The 9,627-nt window shown below is 41.4% G+C and overlaps 1 protein-coding gene across 1 annotated transcript in view; it reads right to left on the reverse strand.

Moving 5' to 3' along the window:
* LOC115225836 (zinc finger protein OZF-like) overlaps positions 1–1,930 on the reverse strand; it is a 6,998-nt gene extending 5,068 nt beyond the window's left edge. The window contains exon 1 of the mRNA XM_029796820.2: positions 1,718–1,930. The gene's annotated coding sequence lies outside the window, so the exon portion shown is untranslated. The remainder of the gene's footprint in view (positions 1–1,717) is intronic.
* Positions 1,931–9,627: the final 7,697 nt, after the last annotated feature.

A 9,627-nucleotide genomic window follows, 5' to 3' on the forward strand; every position in this document is an offset into this window, starting at 1 on the left:
CTTATTCTATCGGTCTCTTTTGCCGAACCGCTAAGTGACGGGGATGTAAACACACCAGCATCGGTTGTCAAGCAATGCTAGGGGGACAAACACAGACACACACACATAAATATATATATACATATATACGACAGGCTTCTTTCAGTTTCCGTCTACCAAATCCACTCACAAGGCATTGGTCGACCCGGGGCTATAGCAGAAGACACTTGCCCAAGATGCCACACAGTGGGACTGAACCCGGAACCATGTGGTTGGTTAGCAAGCTACTTACCACACAGCCACGAGGAAAAAGTGTAATTTAAAGGAAATTTAGCTATTGTTTCTAGCATATTCCAAGACTACCCTCCTCATTTCTTTCTCACATTACTACTAGCGAACAGTGGTCCCAGTGCGCGCACTCGCGCTAGCTAGTCGTAAGTAGTCGATCCTACAACGACTTTTTAACCCTAACCTTAGTTTGTTTATAAAAATAATTTCTTTGCTTAGTTTTAAAAAATTATTTACTTTGCGTTTTATTTACTTTGTTCGAAAAATATTCTTTAATTTGTGTAAAAAAAATTTGGCAATCTTTCGTCTCTAGTAGACCTTTCCGTCGATTTCCGTAAAAAACTTTTTTTTTTACATATGGGCTTGCGGGAACTTTTGAAGTAATGAGAGAGAAAGAGACTAAGAGAAAGCGATTGTATGACGAGGGAAGTTCTTTTGAAGTTACCCTGCATGGGAAGCATTGATGTACATGTGTGTGTGTTTGATGAGGTGTGGGAGACAGACAGTACGTTGTGTAAGTGAAGTGCTTCTGTTAGTGTGTGTGAAAGAGACAGAGAGAGTAATGTGTGAAAGAAAGAGATAACTGAAATTTTTTACTCGGTGTATGTGTATATGTATGTATATTACTTCAAAAGTTCCCGCAAGCCCATATGTAAAAAAAAAAATTGTTTTACGGAAATCGACGGAAAGGTCTACTAGAGACGAAAGATCGCCAAAAAAAATTATATACATTGTTTTAAAAAATAATTTATTTGCTTAGTTTTAAAAAATTATTAACTTTGCGTTTTATTTACTTTGTTCGAAAAATATTCTTTAATTTTCTTTGATATGTTATTCAGCCTTGGAATACAAACATAGGCGCAAGTCGTTGTAGGAACGACTACTTACGACTAGCTAGCGCGAGTGCGCGCACCGGGACCACTGTTCGCAAGTAGTACCAGAATCGATTACTCATTAGTTGGTGATTAAAGCATATTTAAACTGGGCGTAACTTCGGTATAGGTACCGGATACATTTCAAGAAAGTTTTATATATATATATATATATATATATATTTATTTTATAGAAGGAGCTTCTACAGGACTAGAACTGTTTCATTCAACCCCGACTCAACCCGGGACCTACATATATATATATATATATATATATATATATGGGGTTAGGGTTAGGGTTAAGGGTGGGAGAAAAGGGTTTCTGTTTTTTTTTTTCAGAAATATAAACAAAGCCACTTACGGTACGTATACCGAAGGATCGCATTAAACTGTCCTGTAAAGTAAAGCCCGCCCAACCAATTAACTAATTAACGTAATTTTTGTGAAGGAAATATTTAGTTATCCAGGTGATTCGAGCACCGACCTCGATGCCTCATATCGGTCGCTTTAAGTTATCAAAAAACATCAACGTTCACCTTATCATGAGTTAATTACTACACATAATGCAATTAAATTACCTGAGATGCTCCAACGATGGCCAGGCCGTTGACTAATTGCTTCTAGCCTCAATGATATTACCGGTGACAGGAGCTAAATGTCTCTGACATAATCTAAGATCAGTCACAAAGACATTTATATGAGTTTATTCTGTCGTTTATACGAAGTCGGTGATAAATGAAATACATCACAGAGCAAAATAATTATTTATTTAAATAAATGCTCGTAAATGTGGGGGGAAAAGCCCCCCAAAAAACACAGCGTAATTCAAATTGTGAAGGGCAATGTTGCAGAGTATCAAAAGAAAAAGTTAACTTGGCTTTTTCCTGAAACGAATAAATTCATAAAAAAATCAAAAAACTCGTCTCGTCCTTTCGTTGTCATGTAATGATTTTTAAAATTAAAATGGATTTGGATTTCTGTGTTCTGAATGTTAGAATTTTTGGCGATCTTTCGTCTCTAGTAGACCTGTCCGTCGAATTCCGTAAAAATTTTTTTTTTTTACATATGGGCTTGCGGGAACTTTTGAAGTAATATACATACATATACACATACACGGAGTAAAAAAATTCAGTTATCTCTTTCTTTCACACATTACTCTGTCTCTTCACACACACTAACAGAAGCACTTCACTTACACAACATACTGTCTGTCTCCCACACCCCATCAAACACACACATGTCCATCAATGCTCCCATGCAGGGTAACTTCAAAAGAACTTCCCTCGTCATACAATCGCTTTCTCTTAGTCTCTTTCGCTCTCATTACTTCAAAAGTTCCCGCAAGCCCATATGTAAAAAAGAAAAAAATTTTTTACGGAAATCGGCGGAAAGGTCTACTAGAGACGAAAGATTGCCCATGCACGGTAACTTCAAAAGAACTTCCCTCGTCATACAATCGCTTTCTCTTAGTCTCTTTCGCTCTCATTACTTCAAAAGTTCCCGCAAGCCCATATGTAAAAAAGAAAAAAATTTTTTACGGAAATCGGCGGAAAGGTCTACTAGAGACGAAAGATTGCCGAATTTTTTTGTGGGTGTAATTCCAAGGTTGAAAAAATATAATTCTGAAAAAAAAAAGAACAAAAAAAACGAAAGAAAAAAATTTTTTAACTTCAGTTTAGAAAAAATATCGTTCCCCGTTCCCCTTTTTCTCTGCTTTTGGAATAAAAACTTGCAAGTTACCGAAAGATTTTGCCACTACTTTAATAGGAGCACTCCGTCGGTTGCGACGATGAGGGTCCCAGCTGATACGATCAACGGAACAGCTTGCTCGTGATATTAACGTGCAAGTGGCTGAGCACTCCACAGACACGTGCACCCTTAACGTAGTTCTCGGGGATATTCAGCGTGACACAGAGAGTGACAAGGCCGGCCCTTTGAAATACAGGTACAACAGAAACAGGAAGTAAGAGTGAGAGAAAGTTGTGGTGAAAGAGTACAGCAGGGATCACCACCATCCCCTGCCGGAGCCTCGTGGAGCTTTTAGGTGTTTTCGCTCAATAAACACTCACAACGCCCGGTCTGGGAATCGAAACCGCGATCCTATGACCGCGAGTTCGCTGCCCTAACCACTGGGCCATTGCGCCTCCACCACTACTTTAATACAGAGGTCCCAATGGCGAAATTTTTCCCACGAGAGTTCCGGACCCCAGTAACGAGCTCATTTGCATACAGCCAATCAGAGCTCACCTTGACCTTGTGAGTTAACAAACACGCTCTACCAAGTAAACTCAAGACGAAAAACGGGGTTGGAAGTCGACCGATCGCCCCCAAGTTAAGCCTGGTTTTAGAAAGAGACAAGTATATAGGCGCAGGAGTGGCTGTGTGGTAAGTAGCTTGCTAACCAACCACATGGTTCCGGGTTCAGTCCCACTGCATGGCATCTTGGGCAAGTGTCTTCTGCTATAGCCCCGGGCCGACCAATGCCTTGTGAGTGGATTTGGTAGACGGAAACTGAAAGAAGCCCGTCGTATATATGTATATATATATAAGTGTGTGTGTATATGTTTGTGTGTCTGTGTTTGTCCCCCTAGCATTGCTTGACAACCGATGCTGGTGTGTTTACGTCCCCGTCACTTAGCGGTTCGGCAAAAGAGACCGATAAAATAAGTACTGGGCTTACAAAAGAATAAGTCCCGTGGTCGATTTGCTCGACTAAAGGCGGTGCTCCAGCATGGCCGCAGTCAAATGACTGAAACAAGTAAAAGAGTAAAAGAGAGTAAGTAATTAGATAGGTTTGCATCTGTACCTGTTATCGGGTTTTTGTTAGGGCCCCATGTGATAAAGATGCGGATTGGGAAAATGCGGGTAGAGGGTGATGTGCTGGCAAACCCTCGCCCCTTGCTGTTTTACAAATTAAACAACACAAATAACTACGCAGAGGCAGCCATGGTTGGAAAAAGAACAACAAGCATAATTAAAAGAGAAAAGAAACATGGTCATTCCTTACCCAAGTGACCTTTTCTTATCGCCCATCACTCGTTATGCGCTCATAAATTAGCTTGATAATTGAGCTCTGACTGGCTGTATGCAAATGATTTCCTAACTGGGCTCCGGAACTCTCGTGGAAAAAGAAATTTCGCATCCCGATGCATCTACGTAACTTAATGCGAATTTTATCCGAGACCTTTTTTTTGTTCATGTTTCGAGGTGTATCAGTTATTTTGTTGGGCGATATTTTCCGTTTTATTGTGGGTTGGATAAAATTATTATTTTTTTTTGAAGCACTCCGTCGGTTACGACGATGAGGGTTCCGGTTGATCCGAATCAACGGAACAGCCTGCTCGTGAAATTAACGTGTAAGTGGCTGAGCACTCCACAGACACGTGTACCCTTAACGTAGTTCTCGGGGATATTCAGCATGACACAGAGAGTGACAAGGCCGGCCCTTTGAAATACAGGTACAACAGAAACAGGAAGTAAGAGTGAGAGAAAGTTGTGGTGAAAGAGTACAGCAGGGATCACCACCATCCCTGCCGGAGCCTCGTGGAGCTTTAGGTGTTTTCGCTCAATAAACACTCACAACGCCCGGTCTGGGAATCGAAACCGCGATCCTACGACCGCGAGTCCGCTGCCCTAACCACTGGGCCATTGCGCCTCCACTGGATAAAATTATAAGACCAAAATGAATGAAGCTTTTTTTTTTTTGAATGCATAAATTATTAGGGGACATTTAACGTCCGTCACCGGTGTTATTCAGTAGAGGGAAAATAGTGGACAGCACCGCCCACTTTCTATCTGATTTTTTTTAGTCCATCGATCTTTAAGTCGATCGTATAATCAATAACCATGATCGATAATACGTACAGGCATTTCTACAGCTTTTAAGAATTCCTCTAGAATTAATATGGAGGGCGATAATCACCTGGACACTTCTAAATGTTATAAATCATTCTCTTTATACTCCCATGTTGTTGTTTACCATGTTCCTGGCTCATAGGACCAAATTCTGTGGATTATGTACTCCTCACCTTGATGGGATGCTGGTCCATTGCGGGATAGCTCATTTTTGCTAGCTGAGTGGACTGGAGCAAGGTGAAATGAAGTGTTGCCCGATCCAGGAATTGAACCCACAATCTTGTGATCATGAGTCCAACACCCTAACCATTAACCCTTTCGTTACTACAGTTCTATATTTAAGAGATGTACATTATTTACATTTGACAGATATTTGTCCTCATCTTGTTTGTTGTTGACACAATGTTTCGGCTGATATACCCTCCAGCCTTCATCAGGTGTCTTGGGGAAATTTTGAACCTGGGTTCTCATTCCTAAGGTATTTTTCCATATTATTATTATTATTATTATTATTATTATTATTATTATTATGCTCACTGGCATATGGCATAGTGGTTAAGAGCACGGGCTACTAACCCCAAGATTCTGAGTTCGATTCCAGGCAGTGATCTGAATAATAATAATAATAATATCAAGAAATACCTAAAGAATGAGGACCCAGGTTCGAAATTTCCCCAAGACACCTGATGAAGGTTGGAGGGTATATGATCTATTTGGTCCTCCTTGCCTATCAATGACAACCACCAACATCTTGGCCAAAATCTTATAATCTCTGTTCAGCGGAGTTATGGGCCTAAAATGATCTATTTGGTCCTCCTTGCTGAAACTGGGGTCTATCTAATACACCTGTGCATATTCTATACCATCAAATCCTGAAAGTTTACAATTGTAATCTCATCTAAATACAGAATGGACAAGAAAAGAAAATGGGCAATCTTACGGTTCTCGTATATTTTACATCAACTGACCACGTGTATTTGTTTATATATGATCGTCGATTTCCGTAAAAAACTTTTATTTCTTTACATTTATTTTGTTACATATGGGGTTGGGGGGGGGAATGGGATCTTTGGGGTTAGGGTTAGGGTTAGGGTCCTAACCCTAACCCCAAACCCAAACGCTAACCCTAACCCTAACCCCAAACCCTAACCCTAAACGTAACCCTAACCCTAACCCCAAACCCAAACGCTAACCCTAACCCTAACCCCAAACCCTAACCCTAAACGTAACCCTAACCCTAACTCCAAACCCAAACGCTAACCCTAACCCTAACCCCAAACCCTAACCCTAAACGTAACCCTAACCCCAACCCCAAACATCCCATTTCCCCCAACCCCATATGTAAAAAAATAAATGTAAAAAAATAAAAGTTTTTTATGGAAATCGACGATCAAGTATAAACAAATACACATGGTCAGTTGACGTAAAATATACTAGAACCATAAGATTGCCACAAAATGATATCAGTGAAAATTAATTAATCCTCATCATTTTAACATGCACTTTTCGTGCTTGCATGAGTCTGATGGAATTTGCAGGTTCGATTCCTGTAATATGTTATGTCCTTGAGTATTTCACATTGTCTGAAATGGGGTTAAAATAAAGGTCACTTGTTCAAGGTGCAGCACAGTAAGGTATTGATCCAGGAGCCACTAGGTAGCGACATGAACTTCTCGGCTAATACCTGCTCAGCTGTAGGTTCTCAATGGGATGTTTATAAAGTTATCAAATCAATTTGAACTTTAATCTCTCTCTCAGTTCTGCCAAAGAAATCAGTAAACATTTACAGATGTTATTATTTCACTTTCAGAAGTGGTTAAGTAAATAAAAGATATTACAACATGATCAATCTAGGAGCACTCCGTCGGTTACGACGACGCGGGTCCCAGCCTGCTCATGAAATTAACGTGCAAGTGACTGAGCAATCCACAGACACGCGTACCCCTAACGTGGTTCTCAGGGAGATTCAGCGTGACACAGAGTGTGACAAGGCCGGCCCTTTGAAATACAGGTACTACTCATTTTTGCCAGCTGAGTGGACTGGAGCAATAAAGTGAAATAAAGGGTCTTGCTCAAGGACTCAACGCGTTGCCGGGAATCGAACTCACGACCTTACAATCGCGAGCCGAATGCCCTAACCACTAAGCCATGCGCCTTCACAACCTGATCAATATGTTTGTTTAAACAAGCGCAAGTAATATTATAATTTTGGTTTAATTTTAACAGCTAATATTAAAAAAATGTGATAAGCATTTAAAAAAAACAGAAAAAAAAACTGACTACAATTATGATGAGCAGTGAAAATATTGAGAGAACTTGTGTTTTGTTTTAATGGTGAAATCTCTCTGGATTACATCAGCTTAGGAGGCGCAATGGCCCAGTGGTTAGGGCAGTGGACTCACCGTCGTAGGATCGCGGTTTCGATTCCCAGACCGGGCGTTGTGAGTGTTTATTGAGCGAAAACACCTAAAAGCTCCACGTGGCTCCGGCAGGGGATGGTGGTGATCCCTGCTGTACTCTTTCACCACAACTTTCTCTCACTCTTACTTCCTGTTTCTGTTGTACCTGTATTTCAAAGGGCCGGCCTTGTCACTCTCTGTGTCACGCTGAATATCCCTGAGAACTACGTTAAGGGTACACGTGTCTGCGGAGTGCTCAGCCACTTACACGTTAATTTCACGAGCAAGCTGTTCCGTTGATTCGGATCAACCGGAACCCTCGTCGTCGTAACCGACAGAGTGCATCCATCCACATCAGCTTAGACTAATGTGATACTAGTGTGCGGCCACTCAGAGATATAGCAAAGAATTTATAATAATCCTTTCTGCTATAGGCACAAGGCTTGAAATTTTGGGGGAGGGGACTATTCGATTACATTGACCCCAGTGTTTCACTGGTACTTAATTTATCGACCCTGAAAGGATGAAAGGCAAAGTCGACCTCAGTGGAATTTGAACTCAGAACATAGCGACGGGTGAAATACCTATTTCTTTACTACCCACAAGGGGCTAAACACAGAGAGGACAAACAAGGACAGAAAGACGGATTAAGTCGATTAGATTGACCCCAGTGCGTAACTGGTACTTTTTTAATCGACCCCGAAAGGATGAAAGGCAAAGTTGACCTCGGCGGAATTTGAACTTAGAACATAGCTACGGGTGAAATACCTATTTCTTTACTACCCACAAGGGGCTGAACATAGAGAGGACAAACAAGGACAGAAAAATGGATTAAGTCGATTAGATCGACCCCAGTGCGTAACTGGCACTTTTTTAATCGACCCCGAAAGGATGAAAGGCAAAGTTGACCTCGGCGGAATTTGAACTTAGAACATAGCTACGGGTGAAATACCTATTTCTTTACTACCCACAAGGGGCTAAACACAGAGGAGACAAACAAGGACAGAAAAATGGATTAAGTCGATTAGATCGACCCCAGTGCGTAACTGGTACTTTTTTAATCGACCCCGAAAGGATGAAAGGCAAAGTCGACCTCGGCGGAATTTGAACTCACAACGTAGCGGCAGACGAAATACCGCTAAGCATTTCGCCCGACACGCTAACGTTTCTGCCAGCTCGCCGCCTTAACCTGCTCGCCCCGCTAAGTATTTCACCCGGCGTGCCAACGTTTATGCCAGCTCGCCGCCTTATCAATGACAACCACCAACCTCTTGGCTAATATCTTGGCCAAAATCTTATAATCTGTGTTCAGCAGAGTTACGGGCCTAAAATGATCTATTTGGTCCTCCTTGTTTGGCTCCTTTCTCAGCATACTTGTTCCTCCTTGTTCAGATTCTCTCTCAGTAGCACCACCACACTACAGCTCACCTTACCTCCTATGTCTTTCAGCAAACCTGGCTTCGCCATGTATTTAAAAAAAATTAAATTTGAGACAATTATTTTGAGATTACAGTCCTCGCTAACAACCCAAAACTCAGAACGTAGCGGTAGACTGAAAATACAGGATTCAGAATATTTCAATATTGATTGAGTTGAAGGTGGTTCTGTCTCTAAAACTACTTTTTTTTAATATTAGGTTGTCCCGAAAGTTCGTAAACACTTGCGAAAATTGAATTTTACTCGCCAAGTACTAACAAAAACAACAAAAATTATTCCTCAAAATAAAGACCATTATTTTCCAAGACTTTCTACGAACTTTTGGGACAACCTTATATAAGGCTACCTGGCCTCTGTGTCTGTGGCATGTAAAAGACACCATTCAAGCGTGATCGTTACCAGCATCGCTTTACTGGCACCTGTGCTGGTGGTATGTATAAAAGATTCGAGCGAGGTCATTGCCAGTACCGCCTGACTGGCCCCATGCTGGTGGCACGTAAAAGCACCCACTACACTCTCGGAGTGGTTGGCGTTAGGAAGGCCATCCAGCTGTAGAAACACTGCCAGATCAAGATTGAAGCCTGGTGCAGCCATCTAGTTCGCCAGCCCTCAGTCAAATCGTCCAACCCATGCTAGCATGGAAAGCGGACGTTAAACGATGATGTTGATGATGACATACACACACTATGGCTGTCCCCTCGTTATCGAGTTTGGCCATTGCACGAAGCTTAACTGTTACTGGTGCTGTGATCGAATGTGACTTTTTAGCCCAGCTAAAGATCTACAATGTCTTGTAC

The sequence above is a fragment of the Octopus sinensis genome, linkage group LG28, assembly GCF_006345805.1.
Source record: "Octopus sinensis linkage group LG28, ASM634580v1, whole genome shotgun sequence".
NCBI classification, from domain to species: domain Eukaryota; kingdom Metazoa; phylum Mollusca; class Cephalopoda; order Octopoda; family Octopodidae; genus Octopus; species Octopus sinensis.